The following is a 21,053-nucleotide window of genomic DNA, read 5'->3' on the forward strand; positions in this document are numbered from 1 at the left end:
GGAAACTAAGTGTGACAGCTAAATGCAATTTGGAATCCTAGATTGGTTCCTTGAATAGAAAAAGGACATTAGTTAAAAAATTGGTGAAATCCAAATAAAGTCTGTAGTTCAGTTAATAGTATTTTACCAAGGTTAATTTCTAACCAAATTTAGTTTTGATAATTGCTCAGTGCTTATGTAAGATGCTAGTGGCAGCTGAGTGAAGGCTATGCATCAACTCTCTGTAATATTTTTGCAACTGTTCTGTAAGTCTAAAATTATCTGCAAAAAAATCTTTAAAATATGCAGAGGATCCAATTAGGTACATTTTTAAAAGAGTGTATACAAATAGTAAAAGAAACTTATGAATAAAATATCTAAACTCTCTAACACTCAGTACAATGCAGATTTAATTAATAATTTGGTGCTATATTTCACCCTTTGGGTTGGCCATAAAGAACAAGAACAATAATATCCAGTGCTCACGGAGATATGGGCAAGCACACTCATATATTTCTGGCTAGAGCATGACTTGTTACAGATTTTTAGGGGGAGTAATATTCTATTATCATAGGCCCCACACCCTCTTTTTGAGGAATTTATGCCTTAGGAATAACATTACTATCATATAAGGACATGCATGGATTTTCATTGCAATGGTGTAGTAGTAAAATAAACAAAGTGAAACAGAAATATGAAAACCTGGAAAATACCTGAATGTTCGTCAATAGAGAGATGTTCAAATCACTTGTGGTAAACCTATACTATGAAATATCATGCCATTATTATGAGTTAGTTCCAGTCCATATTTTCTGACCTGGGCAGACATCAATAAGGGTTTTAAGTGAGAAAAGAAAGCTCCAAAGTTATATATAAAATATCATCCCAGGTTTGTAATTACAAGCATTGACGACAAATACTCCTGTACGTAAATGTGTGTAGATACTTCTGTATGAATATAGGAAAAGTAGTGGAAGAATATACCCTAGGCTGATAACAATGCCCATTTCAGGGGAATAGGAAAGCCATGACCTATGTGTGTGTCGGGGGAGAGGGGCAGTGGTAGGTGAGTGATAGTGATATGTATTAACATAGATCTTCAGATGCTGAGTCCATTGTATTTTTTTCTGCCTCTCCCACTAGGGCAAACCAAGCAAAAAGAACATTCTTATCTCAATATTTTAAATTACCTATACCAATTGTTATCTAAAAGTAGAAACAAAAAGTAACTACATCTTTTCTGATATTTGGTAAGAGAAAGGCTACATTTTATCTTTCTTCTATTCATCGAGATGATTTTGAGAGAGTTTAGATATTGAAAATAACTTCATATTTTGAAATATTTTATATTGAATAAAATGCTTATTTTTCACTTAGGCAAAAATTTCTCTTTTACTTTCTCACTGTGTCTGCAGCAAAATGACTTTCCATTCAAAACAATGACCACACTGAGAAATCCCAAAGCATTTTATGCATAAAAGAAACTTTCAAATGTTTCTTGTTTTTGTAATGTTAAAAGTTATTTTTCTATATAACACTTCTGTTGAAATTTGACAAGAGTATATAACTCTCTATTCACTCATTCATTCATTCAACAATTATTTGCTAAGTGCATATTAAGTACCAGGATCCATGCTTTTTGCTAGGGATATGATTCTGCCGGCATTGAGCTTACAATCGATCAGAGAAGACACCCTAAACCAATGAATTGGGTATTAAGGTAGTAGAAGCATTGGATGTCCAGGCATCCATAATGAACTCAGGTCTAGAAATAAGAAAAGGTTTAGAGAAAGAGAGTGAAGTTCAAGTGAAGGCCTGAACAGTGAGTGGATAACAGCTAGAAAATAGGGTGACAGAAGAGGAGGTTCCAGGCAAAACCAACAGTACACGTGAAGGTCCAAAGGAGAGAGATAACTTGGCATGGCTGAGGAAATGGAGGTTCTCAGAATGCCTGGAATCTAGACAGCAATGGGAAAAATAAAGATGGGGGAGGCCAAAGAAGAGAGTACAGAGTGTGGAGGCCACATCAGCTCTGTTAAAGAGCTGGGACTTCAATGGCAATTTCTGAACTTGATAATGGACTAATTAAATATGCATTTTTGAAGGATGTTTCTTGCTGCTTTCTCTGAAGTCTCTAATAGGTATGCTACCCACAGACTTAGCTTTGACCTCTGCATTTTGTAGATGCTCAATATATTTCATTTGAAATGAATATTTCACGGATAATTCTACTAACAATCTCCTTTCTTTTATATTTAGAGCCTGCCTTTTTCCAAAAGGATTTGGGGTACAGTGCAGATAATACAATTATGGCAATGATTTTTCTCAAAAACTCATCGGTTTCTGAAACCAGAAGACTGGCATTGAAGGAATTGTTTACTTTCCCTAAATAATGCTTATGGGTTTCTACTAATTGTGAGCTCTCTGAGCCTGCAGATGATGCTTAGCAGATCTCAGCTAGTACTTAGTAACAAAGGAATAAATGAATGAATGTTTTATTGAAGATGTAAGGTATGGATGATTTGTATGCAATGACAAGTATTAGACCAAGCACTGAGCAGCATGTGGTGGGGTGCATGACACAATCTCTTTCTAAAGGGCCTTGCAATCAAATAGTGGAGACATCACATGCCCACAGACACACAAAAAGATTCACTCTATCGCACATGCACCTTAAACTGAAGGCTGAGTGTGATAAGCCTTGTATGAGAGGTATAACGTGTACATTCCTCAATGCAAGACACAGTATTTTTATTTTTCCTCAAATCAAACTATTTTACTCAAATCAACCCAGTCTGCAAAAGTTCAGTTGCTTTTCCAAACCAAATACAAACTCTAAAGACTTGGGGGTTTCCCAGTCACTTCTTACATTACAGTTTTCAAAAATCACTGCAGGATGACTTAGTTAATTGTCCCGTCTTTTAGTTTTCCATCGAAAGTAGATGAATACCTGTGCATCTCACAAATCAATGAGCCCTGGAACTTCCTACAGGTAGATTAGCACATCTGTAGTTTAAAGCCAGTTTGCATTAGGAGGGAAAATATATTCCCATGAGGAATGTTTAAGGGATCAATTCATAAGCAAAGAAAACATGCTATTCTCAGCAAGGAAACAATATACTTCGCTTCTGTTGCTGTGATTAATTACACACCACAACTTGGAGAATGTTTTTAAAGGGCCATAGTCAATCTTTTAAGACCCACAAGTTGGCCTGCATTAAAAGTTGAGGAGGAATTACGCACTAATTCTGAGCAGCTTTGGCTAACAGGCCTGTTGTGTGAGAAATTATGGATAATAATAAAAATGCACCGCCTTTGTATAACAAAGTCGGCAGTGTTGTCCCATCGCTTGTGACTGATTCCACTAATGAATCACAGTTAAAACAATCAAATCTCTTTCCTGAGAGTCTCACCAATTACACTGCAGTGAAAATGAGGATGAAATGGCTTCAGTAAAATTTCAGGGAGACTCATATGCTTCCAGATTCTTCCTTCTAACCAGTACATGTACAAATGAGTTTCTAAGAAGAATTATAAGAAAAAATATTCATTTTATGTCTCATATTGGTTTTTTTTCCTGATTCAGTGTGTAAGGTCTTGTTCAATCATTTATACTCTGCACCAGTGACAAAAAAAAAAAAAAGCATAGTCTTTCAAAGTCAGACCCTATGTAGTGTAATTTCTCTCTCTTCTCACAATCTGATCCTTCCATCTTTTTTTTTTAAATAAATTTATTTATTTATTTATTTTTGGCTGTGTTGGGTCTCTGGTTGCTGTGCATCGGGCTTTCTCTAGTTGCAGCGAGTGGGGGCTACTCTTTTTGTGGTGCGTGAGCTTTGTGGTGGCTTCTCTTGTTTCGGAGAACAGGCTCTAGGCACGTGGGCTTCAGTAGTTGTGGCTCACGGACTCTAGAGAGCAGGCTCAGTAGTTGTGGTGTACCGGCTTAGTTCCTCTGCAGCATGTGGGATCTTCCCGGACCAGGGCTCGAACCCATGTCCCCTGAATTGGCAGGCGAATTCTTAACTACTGCACCACCAGGGAAGCCCTGATGGTTCCATCTTTCATCTTCCCTCCTTTGTTGATCTTTCCACTCTCAGGTAATGAGACAGAGCTTCCTCCAAGTGCCACACCTTGTCCTGAAGCAACCTGACAATCCATTACGCCAACTCTTCTATCTTCACATTTTGCAAAATGAAGGTTACTGGCCACATCTTTTCAGTGGAGTATTCTCACTGTGACCTCCTACCTACTCTGTGTACCTTATTTCATCTGTTCTTTATTATGCTGTACTTGCAAGAGTAAGATGTGGACCCTAAGTGCTGATTTTTCACTCCTCATCTCTGAACAACTTTCCCCTACAACACAAAGCTATGTACTCCTACCAAAGACTATATAAATAATAGTCAATTTGGTTTCAATTTCAGGCAGATGAACCCTGCCTTTAGGCAGTGACCCCTGGCAATCATAAGAAATGAAGCATGTGCTCTGCCTACCCATTTGTGGAGAAAGGTTGGAGACACCTATTCCATCAGTTTTTCCCCATCTTTCAAGCTCCACTGCCACTGGTACATTCCCAGCAATGACCTGGAATGGGACCTTGAAAAATACAGAATCAATTCCAGTTTGTCTACTTCACAGACATCTGGATAAAGGGAAATTATTTGAAAACTCTTAAGTTTGAAGACTACAACCTTAGTACCATAAAAGCTTAAGGCTTCATTGCTGATGCTTCAAATCTACCACACTGGGGCAGTGCAGAGGCTGATAAAAATAAGAATTAGTTGCCTGCAAAAGTATTTTGTGCTATGGAATGTTTTAGTATTTTAAATTTCTATTACCCTGATATCTGAGTATGAGGTCCTCAACAGCTTGTTGGTGCTCTGTAGATTTTTTGTTCTGCAACTTAAGTTATAGCTGTGGTCCTTGATTTTTAAGAACTTAGAATCAAAGAAAAAACACAGATGCATACAAATGCATAAAACACTCAAATTATCTGTCTAATCTTAACATGAGTCAGATAGAGTTGAAGAGGGCTAAATCTTGAAGAAAGAAATAGACACTGGCAAAGTTTCTGTTAATAATTTCACTCCCTCTTGCCTCACTGACCTTGAAAGTCTATCTAGCATGTCCTTCCCCTTCCTTCTACTTATCCTCTAGGAATTATCTTGGCTCCTTCTTTTTCTTAGGATTTGTTCTAGTTCAACTTTCTGTTCATAAATTTGGTTTACAAGTCCCCTTTTCCCCAAAGTAAGCTGTATTTACCTCGAATGGCACTTCTCACTTGATAAAGTCATCCCTCAATACCCCTGGGAATTGGTTCAGGACTCCCATGGATGCCAAAAGGCAAGTCCCTTAAAAAAATGGTGCAGTCCAGTTACCCATCTGTATCCGTGGGTTCTGCATTCATAGATTCAATTTTGATCTGCATTTGGTTGAATTCACTGATGTGGAACCCGGAGATACAGAGGGCCCACTGTAATATGAGTGCCTAAGTCTATGTTGATTTCAAACCATAGACCTGAGAACCTTGAAGGAAGAAACTTTATCCCATTCTTTCTTTCTTTTTCTTCTCTTTTCCTTTTATGAGCACTAATCTTTTCACATGTTGCATTAGTGAGTATTAGGTGAAAGTGCATCATGAAGTCATGTAATGAGAACATGGTACAGTAAATATATAAGACTAGAGCAGTAAGGGTTAGATGTGGGAACCAGTGGAGGAATAAAGAATATGGAGATGGAAGAAGAATGCTGCTTTGTCAGTGTTGGAATAGAAGTGTCATCCTTCACTGGACTGCTTTTTACTTTTTACCACATCTCAGTGCAAAGATGAAACAAGAATTTTGTCAAACTTGCTTCCATTTATAATCACTCAGAAAACTGAAAAAAATAAAAGTTTTAAAATGAAGGGAAGCCAAGAAGAATGTGAAGAAATAAATCTGAAGCCACTCTTCCATGGAGAGTGCAGTGAAAAAGACCATTTTCCATATACTTTGTTGGCATTTTTTTTACAAGTATTGATAATGCAATTAGGCTGATGGGTTAAATACCTTGGTAACAGGAACATGGACAAGGCGTTATAGGAGAAATTATACAACATATTTACCAAATGTAATGGGCTGATTCTATCACCATATCTGTAGAACAAAATAACATGTGTTCTTGCCTAACAGGTATTTTACCTTAAAGTGCTTTTCTTGGTGTATTACAAACTTATTTTCTGACACTGGTTATTACTTATTTCTACAGCCTTTATTACAGGAGCAGTTAAAGAGTAACTTCCACTCTTAAAAAGGTTGATTTGTTTTGCTCCAGGAAGGAGTCTGGTGTGAAATGTTGAGACAAGCTTTAGTTAAGGGCAGCTGCCAGGTAATAATGGAAATCATTCATTTCCTTTGCATGTTACTTGTCCTTTTATTTCCTCATCTTTCTTGCACTGCAAGTAATTGGTTACAAAGTCAGTATTCTCACTTGCCTATTTGCAGTGCTCTTTATTTAATTATTTAATTATTATTTTTTAATTCCCACTTCAAGAGCTAGCCAATGGTAGGCACAATCACACATATCTATAGATGGGAGAGTGAAACAGGGCACAGCATAATAGTTTTACCCATCTTTGTAGATTGGATAATTTCCCCTTATGCATAGGAAAGTTGGTTTAGTTTATTTAGTTCTTTGGTCATTGCTAAAACATTTACTTTGTATGGATATTCATTATGTATTTAGAGAAATTCTTGAGTTTATAGATGAAAAGATTTTCATTCTGCGTGCTTTAATATATTTAAAAATATTTTAGTTATTGACGTTTCATGTACTTAATCCAGTCTTACTTATTCTTTCATGGGAAAAAAAGGGCGAGTGTAAATGCAAATTAACATTACTGTTTAAATATCACAGACCATTTTCTCTGAGCCCAGTTACAATAACTAGTAATTATAAGAACTGCTTGCCTTTGGCTTCCGGCTAAGCCAGGGCTAAACTTGTCCTTTTATTAGATCTGTCAGACTGAGTTAATTATCTTTATGATAATATATGTGCCTTACCTCCAACAAAACAAATACACTTATAATTAGCTTTTTAGTTAGAATTTTAATTTATTTATAAAGAATGTTTGTTTTCCTTCTTTTTTCCTGCTTTGAAAGTGAGAGGATGGAGAGTGGGATGTTTCCCATTTATCAGGTTACCAGCCTGCCTACTAGTTTATAGGGGAAGAGAAAAAAAGGACTCATTGTATTTAATCAACAAGTCCAGTATTCAATAGTACATCACACCCCTTCCATGTTATATCAATTCAACTCCAAGGCATTCTATTCTATGCACAAACACAAAAAGGGACTCTTTTTATCTGCCTTCTCAACAGAGTAGTGTTATGGAAGCTATTATATGGAAATACTAACAAGTATGAATTGAAAAGCTTTCTGTATCACAGCATAGCTGCCTTAAAAGTCAAATCATGTTATACTGTCCCCACATTTTATGGCTCTTGCTCCTCTTTCATCTGTGCTCAGCATGTTTCAGAATATTACACAAATGCCTACAATGAATTCTTGGAGAATATCTATGCCAAAACAGAGTATAAAGGAAAAAGCATATGCTTTGGTGTCATGTCAAACAAAGCTGGGTTTCATCCTTTGTTCTGCTACCTAATTAGCTGTGTGACTTAGATAAGTTGTTTAACCTCTCTGAGCCTTGGTTTCCTCATCAGTATAATGAGAATAATGGCTAAGTTTGTAGGGGATGTTGGAGGAATAAAAGGAATACAGAGGGCTCAGCAGGGTGCCTGGCACAGTTTAAAAGCTCAGTAAGGGGTAGTTGCTATTATCTGTATTAGAATCATGGAGGAGTGTAGATGTCTAGAGGATCTGAAATTAATATTACAACCTAACAATCATTTCATAAGTTTTATTTTATATGGAGATATGTTTTCTACTAGCTTCTGAAAACAGACATGTATCTGGTGATGGGGAATGCCCTCTGCGTATCTGTGATAGCTGGGTCTATAGACTGCAGTGGTCTGGAAGGTACAGTGGAGATCATAAGGTGTGTGAAATATGGAAGCCTTCTTCAAGTAATTTTGATGAATATCCTAAAAAGTGAAAAGTAATAATTCATATTCTCAGTTTCACAAGAAATTAAAAATGTCTTCATTTATCCCTCATGAATTAATTCATGAATTAAATATTTTGGTGAAAAGAATTTTCGTAATATCTTCTAGTAAGACTAAGTAAAGGAAATGCAGCTGAATGTAAAAAGGCCAATCTTGCCTTCCTTTTCTTTCTTGTGTGTAAGTCATTTGGGGCTTTTCTTTGCTACTGCTGTGCTCCAATGAGCCAATCTGATCTCCAAGTCATTATTACCTTTTTTGCCTGAATGGCAGGGCTACATACAAATAGAACTTGTAGTGTAATTCTACACTTGTATTAACACTCATTCTGCTCTACTTTATTTAAAAGTAACGGTGCAGAGAGGTCCAAAAATAATATTAGACTCTAGTAGTTTGCCTGCAAATTACCATTCATTTCTTTGTATCCTGCATTTCCTTAGCTGTCAGTCCCATGGGCTTAAACAGAGACTCAGGCTCTGGCAGCTAGTTCCACTACTGATGCATTTTAGAGATTTATTAGACAGAGGTGGGGGGATGGTCTTTATGTACTTTTAACAAGTCCCATCTCCTGGTGTCTACAGTTTCTTTCTCAAAGCTAGGTCTGGCAGCATCTTCTCTTAGTCACCTTCACATTTTCTGGCCACTGCTTTTTCCTGTTATGTCATCTCCTGAAGGGCACTGTTCAGGCACCTTTCCAAATTTGTGGGACAACTTGCAGAGTCTTCTGGAAACCCCATTAACAGAAGCTGTGTTCCAGGCAGTGGTGGGGAGAAAACTGTCTTTCCCCTTTAATTACAGGTATACTTTGATATGTGGGTAACCATTCAGAGCTCTTTGTTGCCCCCAGGAATGTTCAGAATTGATACCAACCCATTTAGTTCACAGTTTTAGTACCTGCTTCTCCATGAGTCTCTGAGAGGAGTGTGATAAGATGAACATGAGACACATTCAAGTAAAAATCTGTGCACCACTCATTACTTTCCGGTAGAAAATGCCTCCTAACAGCAAAGCTTGTCTACCTGACTCTCTTTCCATGGGCTAAGCATAGCATGGGCCTGCAAGGTCTAAGAGAGTGGATAAATTAGTGAGTCAGGCTGGGAGGAGACTCCAGCGAAGAAAGAAATCACATTCTCTATTTAAAAGGAGTATTTTTCAGCTTGAGCAAATTGTTGTCATGCTATGATGTGAGCCAAATATAATCAGACCTAAATTTTCTGGTAAAGCTCAAATCTAGACTTTTATGTGTACTCACTTGATTTTTGAATCTTGGCAACTAATTCAAAAACTATTAAAAGTCCTGGCCAAGCACAATGCATCTCCATTTGGTTCCTAAGTACCTAGTAAATGATGTTTGACTTAGATCATTATTCCTTAAGCATTTCCACCCAAATATCCCTTAGTTAGAGAATCATGCACGTTTTCTCCTGGGAGAGTATGAAGTGATCAGCTCTCCCAAATTTTTTTAAGTAAAACAGTGTCTCAGGATTCTATACCAAGTTTATCTCATGACCTTGTACATGCCCCCATGTAAGGATGTTCTCTCTATTTTCTTTTAGGAGGCTCTTCACTCCTCTACAACTATATTTCTACAACTGGTCAACCTTACTACTCAGAAAAACATGCCCAAACCCAAGATGTCTTAAATTAGTAAGATCAGCTTAAGGTTAAGCTAGGCATTAGTATACTCAATAAATATGTCTGGAACAACTTTTTTGTGCAAATAACAAAACTTAGTTTGCAAATCTACTTCTTAAAGATTTTGTGACCTGATAAAATATTTAAGGAGGGTATGTTTAAAAAGGAGAGAAATTAAACTTTGTTATATGCCTATTATGTAACAGGTACTATGTCATTTAATTCTAGAAACCATCTTATAAAATAGGTAAGATGAAGCCCATTTGAAAGATGAGAAAGCTAAGTGCTAAGGATATTCAGCTAGTACCAAACAAAGTATAACTCGAAACCTAAACTGCCAGTGTCCAAAATCTGCCACTTGAAAGTTAGGTATACATATGTCCAATGTGATGTCCTTAGGTATTTCTATATATATATCTATAGGTACAGATAGATATAGATAATAGTTAAAGATATACATGTATAGAAATAGATAAATAGGAATCATAAGTATATATATGTATACATACACACACCTATAGGATATATATCTGTATATCTATCTAGCTATCTAGCTATCCATTTGATTTGATATCCTTCAGGCAAATGCAGAAAGGAATAATTACAGCTTGAATAAACCACAAGAGACCTCTTTAATTCTTTCCTTCCATTCCTTCCTTTGTTCCTATCCTGGATTGGAGATTTTTGATTAGCTACAGTCACTGAATATCCATAGCTTGATGACCCTTTCTAGCAATATTTACCTAAAATAAATATTTTGCATTTATTGCAGTAAACTGTGACTTTATAAGATTTAGGTGTCAGAGCATTTTTATCAAACTCCAATTCCACGCTTGGCAGGACTACTTCAGTGGTCACGTTAACTTGACACGATCCATTTACTAGTCCTTAAAAGAAAATTATACATATTTTGGTTCAACTTACAGAATATCTTCATACCTGGATTTGTTTCCACATAGTGATATTACAAGTGTATAATCAAAATATTATTGCAAGTACTAGATTTTCTAAAAGCAGTGATAATGCTTGCTGTTTGATGGGTTCTGAGTCCAATAAATTAGGTTTTAGAGATTTTGATTTATGTTATTGTAGCTGTTTTTATATTTTTGGTGAGAAAGACATTTCCAATAGGCATTTTGCTAACTTTCTATGTGCTTTTCATGTACAAATAACTCCTAGGAATTAACCAGGGGAGGTAACAAAGTAGATAATAAAGGTGTATTATCCCCAACAAATCTTAAAGTTTTTTTTTTTTGTTCCCATGTCTTCCCCTAAGTTTCAGTGCAGTTTATGTCTTAGGTAATCTTGGGTCATCATGGACTCTTGCACAAAGGTTCCAGGCCCCTTTTGTCTACCAGTAGAATATCATCCATTTGTGTCTTTGCAGCTAAGTAAGAAAAGATAGAGCATGACCTAGGAAGAATCCCTTAAAATCTGGTTTCAGAGATTACAGGGCTAAGACTCATCATTCCTCCTTCCTTCTGTGTCACAATAATAGAGACTAGACACAAGGATCACTAGCTAAATGTGACAAGATGTTAGTTTTGCTAATGGCTAATCAGGTGCCCAACTTTCCTCCAACTACAAGGCTCCTGATAAAGTGTGTTGGAGAATTAGCTTAGAACTAAAGCCTAATGAAAACTTTTTATTTTCATTTCAAAGTAAGGTCTGAGGGGAGAGCTGGGTTAGCAAAACATACTCCAATCGTACAAAAAACAGTCTACTAAAAGAGTGTAGACCTGCCACACACATGGTTACCTGAGAATGAGAGAGAAAGCGGGGAGGAAGGGCAGGTCTCCTTCAGAGGACTTATGGGAACAGAGAAGAGAGAGGGAAAGCTCACCCCCTATAAGTATAACCAGTGCCAAGAGAGCAAGAGCCCATGCCTGGCATGAGCAGAGATCTGCAGCACTGTGCCCTCACCCATGAGGAAAAGTGTAGTCTTAGCAATGTTAGGTTCTCACTAATCAAATTTAGCTGTTCCCCTCCATGGAAGAGGTGGGGATAAGAGTGAGAAAATACTGACATGCGATGTGAAGAGTTATAGGACAGCATGCATACTGCTGCACATGCATTTGTGTATTTCAGTATGATCATTTCTTGGAAGGCCTTAGAACTGCTTTGTCTTCATCAGGGACAATGAAACTAGGAGGAGGGACTTTCTGGCTGTCTAGTGGTTAAGACTCCATGCTTCCACTGCAGGGGGCTTAGGTGTGATCCCTGATCAGGGAGATCCCTAGTGCAGAGAATTGAGGCCAAAAAACAAAGAGAAAAAAAACTAAAAAAGCAAACAAAAGTAAAACAACTTCAACAAAAAGAAACTAGGAGGAAAAAGGTGATAGAACAGAATGAAGTCACTGTGGCTTTTAAAGGTTTATTCCATTTGTAGGGTATTAGGGCTCAGACTGAGAGATTGATAAATGTTCCTAAAGTTTCCAACTAAGAAATGTACCCAGACTCAGGGTTTCACAGGGCTTTACCTTCATGTGTTAGTTCATGATGCCTTTATCCCCACCTGCTGTTCAGTCTCCCTGGTGTTCTCCAGCTCCACTCCAGCCCCTGCCTTCTCAAGACCATGGAACATAGAACTTGAAATTGAGGATTCCCTATTGTCACTGACAGATGAGTAGGAAGGGACTGGGGGAAGGGAAATTCCCTAATTCTGCCACAGGGAGAGCCATTCTCTGAGGAGAATGTAATCATTTGCTTATTCAACCAACATTCATCAAGTAGAGTGTAGTGATCCTCAGGGGTCTGCAGATGCCAGGTTTGTGAAACACTGCAGTAAAAGTTAAGGCTGTCACTTTAGTTGTTCCCTTGATACCAATATTGTTGAAAACAAACTCAAAAGTGAGTCTTTGAAACATATTACACCAGCGGCAAATTATAAGGCAATCCTCAATGATATATTCATATTTATATTTAATATCATTGAAACTCATACAAGAAATTTACAGAGACCTAGAAAAATATGGACTTAGAAAAATTTATCTTAAGAATCCCAAAGACATTCTGCAGTTTAGAAATGCTAGCATAGAGGGAAAATAAATAGTTTTGAGACTCAAATAGTCCAGAATTTTAATCCTGGCTCTGGAATTTATGTTTTATTTTAGTAAGATTAGATGATTTAATATCTTTATATTTAAAAATGAGAATAAAACTGCTTATGTAACAGAGCTCTTATGAGGAAGATAGAGCATGATGTATGTATTTCACATAGTGTTTTACACATAGTAAACTCCTAATCAATATGGATTCCTTTTTATGCCATAATGCCCATTCATTCTCATTGTGTTTAAGGAACCATATGAGACGATACAATGATGAATTAAATATTATGTACAAGAAGATCTCAATCTGGTGAGACAATAGACATGTAAACACAATTACAATACACTGAGATAAATATCATACTAGAAAAATGTAAAAAATAATATGAGATATAGAGGAAGATTTTTTCCTGATGTGCCTAAAAGAAACTCTGACAATTTTTTCCTAAGGAACATATTCCTGGTGAATATTCAGTTAATGATAATAGTGATGATAATGTTGATGATGATGATAAAAATGAAGTTTGTGATTATGTTGACAATAATGATGAAGATAGTTTACATTTATTGCATATTTGCTATGTTGTAGGAACTCAATTTGCATATATTACTTGATCCTCACGACACTCTAGTGAGGAAGAAATATAATTTCCATATTGTAGAAAATCACAAGGTTACACAGGTAGCATGGGGAAAAGCTGGGACTTGACCCAGTTCTGTCTGATTAAAAAGCTCAAATCCTTAAGCACTATAACGCATGCTCTTTCCATGAATTAATTACTGAATGGTAATTAGGTTCTATTTGAACTATAGCTCATTTGAATTTAAATAGGATTTTGTGGGTATATTGAGCACCTTTCCTTATTCTATCCTATTTACCAATTTCTTGGTTTTAGCACCCTAAACGGGATTTGGGGGAACAACACTCCAAAACTCAGTACATGTCCTTCAGAATGTGAGCACTTAACCAAAGACTCTAGATATGGAACATGTGGCACACACTGAGAAAGGGAGAGTATTAACTGCTTTGGGCACAGTGAATGGTTCAGGGATGGACAGGCATGTGACTCAACCCAAGATGCAAACCCCATCAGAACCAATCCCAGAGACTTGTTTGTGGGATCATAAACAGGGGTCATTCCTTCCTTCCTAGACTGTAACCTGAGAGGTTATAAAATTGGAGCTACTACAGCTATACTACTACCACAAAGAGACTGAAAATGAAGACTGTAGTTTGGAGAAAGCAAGAACCAGCAAAGAGATCAGATCTCCAGAACATCATTTTCAGCCTCCAATTTCAGTCACCTGAACCAACATATTCTATTTCTGCTGATGTCAGTTTGGGTTATGCTTAATTTCCTTGCAACCAGAGGACTGCTGAATGATGAAGTAGGCTTGTCTTGATGCCTAGTAAAAATATTTTTTAAAATTATTATATACTTTAAATATAAGATATACGTGTATAAGATATATAAATATATCTTGTATGTTTCTGTGTATGCATGCATAATATTATAACAAATTCTTATGTAATACAGGCTGAAGAAGTAGCACATTATCGAGGTCATTATAACACCATCTGCGGATTGACTTTCTCCATCTCCATCTTTACATCCAGAGATAACCAGGAACCCAAATTTTCTGTTTATCTTAAATTTGCCTGTTTTTACATAATATTAAAATTCTATATTATTTTTAGAGATGTAATTTTGTTATGGATTATATGCATACTCTACATAATTTATTTTCGCAATTGTATAGTATTCTTTTGTATGAATAGACCACAGTTTATTTAAACATTCTGCTTTTGATAACCTTTGGAAAGTGTCCATGGGCTATTGGCAATGGGCTTTACAAACATACTTGAACACATTCTCTGGTGCAAATGAGTAAGAATTTTCCTGTATATACCTAGAGGAACCATTTTAGGGCTATAAGATATTCACATCTTCAACATTAGCAAATAATATCAAGGTTTCTTTTTCCAAAGAATAGTGGCTGTGGCAGTGTTACTCCACACATGGGTAATGAGAAATTACCCATTACTTTATACCTTTGCCTACTTGGGGCATTGTCAAAATTTTTAAATTTTTGTTCAGTCTGTGAAATGATACCTATTGTGATTTTACTGTTATTTCTCTAATTATCATCTTTTAATTTAATCATTTACCATGTGTATATCATCTCTTGTTAAGTATTTATTCATGCATCTTGCCCATTTTTCTGTTGGATTGTCTTTTAATTATTGATTTATAGGATTTTTATTACATTCTAGTCCTTACTGGCTCGTAAATCTTCACCCCATTTATGGCTTACCTTTTCATTCTTCTTCTGGTACTTTTTGATAACCAGAAGTTTAAAAATTGTTAATATTTACATTCATTAAGTCTTTGCTTTTATGGATTATATATATTTAAAAATCCTTCTCTACATCAAGTCATGAAGATAATTTTCTATATTTTATTCTAAAAAGGTAAAAATGTACCTTTCAAATTTATCTCCTAAACCAAAGAAAGTGTTTGAGGTAGAGATATAATTGTATTTCTTTCCATATAGATAACCAATTGCCTCAGCAACATTTATTGACAAGTTCACTATTTTCTCACTGCTCTGAAATGTTACCTCTATCATACATCTAGCTTGCATAAGTTGTGGGTCTATTTTTGAACTTCCTATTCTAATCCGTTTGTCTCTTTGTCCTAATCTGTGCCAATAATAGTGTCTTAATTATTATACTTTTATCACAAGTCTTAATGTATATAATAAGTCCCCTCAACTTATTCTTCTTCAGAAATGTCTTTTAATGTTGGGCCTTTTTCATTCATATTAATTTTATAAACAGCTTATCTAATTCACATAAAAAAACTCTGTTGGAATTTTTACTAAAGTTAGGTTAAATTTACACATTAATTTGATAAGAACTGACATTTTAAAATGTTGAGATTTCTATTCATGAACATGGTATATCTCTCCATTATTTAGGTCTTTTTTATATCTAATAGTAAAGTTTGAAATTTTCCCTTATAAAGGTCATTTCCTCTTTTTAAATTTTAATTCCTATGTAGCATATATTTTTATCTTGTTAAAATTACATTTCTATCTCTTGTGTCATAGAAATGAAATATAACTGATTTTTATATTTGGTCTTATATTCAACAAATATAATAAAATATCTTAATTTTAAGAAATTTTGTTTTCACATGGGTTTTCTATGTAGATAATCTTATACATTGTGGATAACGACATTATTGTTTATTCTTTTTAAACCTGTAAACTTCTTTTTTCAAAGTGTTATGACTAGGAGCTCAATAAATGACGAAAAGGAGAGTATATAATGTAAACAACAGTTACCTCCTCAATTTCACCTCATTTCTGAGTGTAAAGGGAATACATATAATGCCTTATCATGACATATAATCTCAGTGTAGTCTTTGGTTAGACTGTCTTCATTATTTTAAGACATTTCTTTCTTTACTTGGCTTGTTAAAAGTTTTTGTCATGGATGGAGATTAAATTTTACCTACTATAATTTATGCCTCTATTTCCATGTTCATATAGCTTTCTTCATCTTTGATATGCTAATAGGATGAATTATCAATACATTAACAGCTTTCCTAAAGTCAAATGAGACTTGCATCCCCAACATAAATATTGATGGATCATTTTGTCAGGCACATTTTGGTGATTTTTGTAGGTGTAACTATGAATAAGATGAGACTATAATATTCCTCTCCAGTGCTACACCTTGTCTGTCTTGTTTTAGTACCAAGGTACTGCTGGCTTCACAAAATGTAATGGATTATTTCCCTGCTCCTTCTTTTTTTCTTTTTCTTAAAAACATAAATGATGCTAGAAACACCTATTTATGGAATGTTTAACTGAAATTGCTTTTAAAATATTTGAGACTTGGTTTATTCTCCATCAGAAGATTTTAAACTAGTGAAGCATTTTTTTTTTTTTTTTTTTTTTTTTGTGGTATGCGGGCCTCTCACTCTTGTGGCCTCTCCCATTCCGGAGCACAGGTTCCAGACACGCAGGCTCAGCGGCCATGGCTCATGGGTCTAGCCACTCCGCGGCATGTGGGATCTTCCCGGACCGGGGTGCGAACCAGAGTCCTCTGCATCAGCAGGTGGACACTCAACCACTGCACCACCAGGGAAGCCCTCTATTCCGGTTTTTATTTTGAGCAAGCTCAAGTATTATTATTTCACGTGTTATGATTAAAGGTCAAACTCTAGATTACTGTGTTTGCCTCTGCACCAAAGGAACCCTTAGCATCCTTGTCCATTTACCATGCTGGATTTGCTTTTGTTTTGGGTCTTGATATGTAAAGATTTCTCTGGTAACCATTATCATTCTGTTCTCTGTGTCTCTGAACGTCTCTTGTGATGTTAGCTAGTACTGAGAAGGAGTTTTAAAGCAGAATTTCATGAGCATATTTAGGTGTTCTGTAGCTGGAGAAGTTGAGAATACATGGAATTTCACAAAGCTTAACAAGGAAGCTGGCACTATGGTTTTCAACTTCTTTGGCTGTGACATTTTAGCATTAAGTATAAATGATTAAATAATATAAAATTTATTCTTGTTGTTATGGGATTAAGAAGCCTCAATCTCCACTTGCTCACCACTACCATCTTGCATAAAATTGGAGGAAGCTAATAGAGATTGCCAAAGTAGAACAATAGATCCATGGGAAATGTTCCCAAGTTGCTAAAATACATATTACAAAGGTACATTTGGAAAATATTCCATTTTAAAATGTTGGACCACCCATCTTCATTTGTGAATGTCATAGACTTATTGTGCTTCTGGACCATCTTATCATGGACCTCAACAGCAGGTGTTAGACCCATGGATGTTAGCAAATCTTGTCTGCAAGTTTGAAGGGGGAAACCAATTCCATTTTGAGAAGACACACTTGCTTTGCAAAGTATTGAGCTACTTTAAAAGCATGTGGACACCTGCTTCCTGCAATGTCAATTGCTTTCCATTGCAATGAAACAACAACATGGATATCGAGATTTACCTGCATTTTACACCCATCAAATCAATATAAAAAGATGAGGGTAGAGGCTTCCCTGGTGGTGCAGGGGACACGGGTTCGTGCCCTTGTCTGGGAAGATCCCACATGCCACGGAGCGGCTGGGCCCGTGAGCCATGGCCGCAGAGCTTGCGCGTCCAGAGCCTGTGCTCCGCAACGGGAGAGGCCATAACAGTGAGAGACCCGCGTAGTGCAAAAAAAAAAAAAAAAGATGAGGGTAAAATTTCTGCTGCTTCTGTGGAATGAGAATGAACCATGTTTTACAGTAATGCCAATAAGATGAGCAAAAGAGCAAATACTGAGAATTTTTATTTAGGAGCTCTATCCTAAATGGGGTATGCATAAGATATCAAGTATTGAGATGTGCTGCAGTTGTAGAAAAATCTCACTGGTATAAAACATAAAAAGGGTCTTTTACTCCCAAGGAGACTGGCTATTTTATGCATCCCACACAGTCAAGAGTAGTCTGAACTGTTGAGCACAGATTTTAAACAGCAAAAATAAAGTCAGTATCATTTAGGACACTACTTAAACTTGTGAGATCATTTAAAAACTGTCTCAGTGAACATCAAGATACAAAAGATGGATGACTAAAATGTAAAGACATATGATTGCCTTCTCCAAAATAAAAATGGCTTGACAACCCCAGGGAAAATGTCCAATACAGTAAACTTAGTCTTTACTACATTTTATGTTTTGGAGCCCTCATCTTCCTTTTCTTGAGTTCTTGGTCCTGACACTGCCTAATGTTGTTCCTTGATTGCTAAAATTGATTCTGCACCCCAGCATGACCCCCCTTCCTTCAATCTCACTTGTTTTTTAAAAATATATATTTCTCAACTTAAGAAATGACTTGGTGATTTGACTAAAGCAATAGGTCATTCCGAAAGCTTCAATCCAAGTGAATTTTCTCAAAAGAAATAATGTAGGAAATCTATTACAAGAATTTTAAAGATCATAGCATTTTTCTGATAAACCACATAAGTAGGAAGAATAAATAAACAGGTTATAGAAAAATTAAATGCACTGTATATTATATGTATTTATATAATATATATATAAGTAAAAATATATATTTGTACATATACATACTGATTAAATGGTCACAGATGATTGAGCTAGGAATGGCCTTCGCTAATAAATGCTAGCTCTGTTTCCTTCATCTTTTTCATTTCTGGAATTCAAGTCTAAAAGTTCTTTGTCATACATTGTATTCATAACTTTTATTTTTCATTGAAGTATAGTTGATTTACAGTATTGTGTCAGTTTCAGGTATCTAGCAAAGTGATTCATATATATATGTATTCTTTTTCAGATTCTTTTCCATTATAAGTTATTACAAGATATTGAATATAGTTCCCTGTGCTATACAGGAGGTCCTTGTTGCTTATCTATTTGGTATATAGTAGTATGTATCTGTTACTCCCAAACTCCTAAAATAAACTTTGTTTCAATCCTTATGTTATTTCCACCTTGCTCCTCCTCATGAGAAGCTTGAGTCATTGGCCATATTCACTGCTTGTGAGCACCTCTATTTTGAGTCGGTGAGGCTCTTCCCTGCCTCTTCTTTTTAGAGAACTTCCTTGATGTTTACTGGTATTTTTCTGTCCTGGGTTGACTTAAAAGTAAAATGGAAAAACAAACCTGTAAGTGAAACACCAACTGGAAAACACAGACACTCACAGAGTATCACCAAATCCTATCAGAATAACATAGCTTCACTCTGTCCCTCTAACACTGCTCATTTCTTTGGGTATTTATCATTATCTCAACTGCCATCTTTCATTTGCTTGCTTGTTTACATCTGTGAAATCCTGCTACAGTGGAAGCTCCACGAGAGATGGAACTTTGTCTATTTTCTTCTTCTGGAATACACATGCCAATAACAGGGCCCATCACAGGCCACATGATCAAAGATCTCTTTTGAATGAATGAATGAATGGTTGGAGAAGATGGATGCCGGCCAGGAACACACTTTAAATAATTCTGTGAAATACGAGAGACTTGGCAGTATTACTGAATTGTGCTGCCAACGGAAGATCCTAAACACTCTTCTGGGCAGTTTAAGCAATTTTATTTTGAAATTAGTGAATGTACATTAGTGAACATTGATATTTCTGTCACTTTTCTCCAAAAATGTGTGTATAATTGAGCAGAAAAGGAAAGGTAGCTAGCTACATTTCCTCTAATGATCTTAAACTCTGTAGATAGGCATTAAGGAAATCATAAACACAATAGAAGAATTTCTCTGCTCTTTTAAGTCATGTTTGAACAACTGGCACTCAGACTGAGTTTTTAAGTAAAGGGAGAGAAAAGTGGAAAAAAGAACAAAAGTGAAAGGCAAAAGTAATTACATGAACATACACACACACATGATCCTCCCATAATCTGCATTTTCCACCAGTTTTTCTTTCAGTATAAAAGTTTAGAATTGTGTATGTCATGCTGCTTTAAATATGATGATGATAACAATAACACTAATGATAATCATAACAGCCTTAGAGTATGTAAATTATATTTCACATACATAAATTTATACTAGGTATTGTCTACCCATTTTATAGGAAAAGTAATAGTTTAATGGAAGTTTACCACCATCATATCTTATAAACTCAATTATTAGGGCTCCACCTACAACATGCTTTCTATTTTAAAACCTTCTTTTTTTTTTTCTTTGGCTGTGTCATGCGGCTTGCAGGATCTTGGTTTCCTGATCAGGGATCAAACTCCAGCCTCCTGCAGTGGAAGTGTGGTGTCCTAATAACTGGACTGCCAAGGAATTCCCTATTTTAAAACATTCTGAAAGAAAAAAAATACTAGAGACATTATCTTTTTTATATCGCCTATCTGTTACACATTACCTTACATAATGGGAATTTCCAATATGTATTAAAACAGTAAAAACATCTTTGTTTTAAAATTGTGAAGGCCATGCATCTTTGCAGGTCTATCTTTGGCCACCTTCTCTCTGCTCTCTTTTAATAATTTCACTTGTTTTCATTATCCAGCTACCCTTTATTATTTGATGACTCCCCAGTATTTATAATTCAACTTAGACCTCCCTCCCAGTTTCAGGCCAATAGAGCAATTCCAGCTAGAATACTGCAGATATCTTAAACTTAAGTCATTAACTTCTCCCAGAAATCCACCTCTATTCTGATTCAAGATGGTTGATCAAAAACTTTTTAACTCTCTTTCATTCAAATCTCATCAGATTTATTGGAAAATTATAAAAGTAAATTCATAA

The sequence above is a fragment of the Lipotes vexillifer genome, unplaced genomic scaffold (assembly GCF_000442215.2).
Source record: "Lipotes vexillifer unplaced genomic scaffold, Lipotes_vexillifer_v1.1 scaffold100, whole genome shotgun sequence".
Lineage (NCBI taxonomy): Eukaryota > Metazoa > Chordata > Mammalia > Artiodactyla > Lipotidae > Lipotes > Lipotes vexillifer.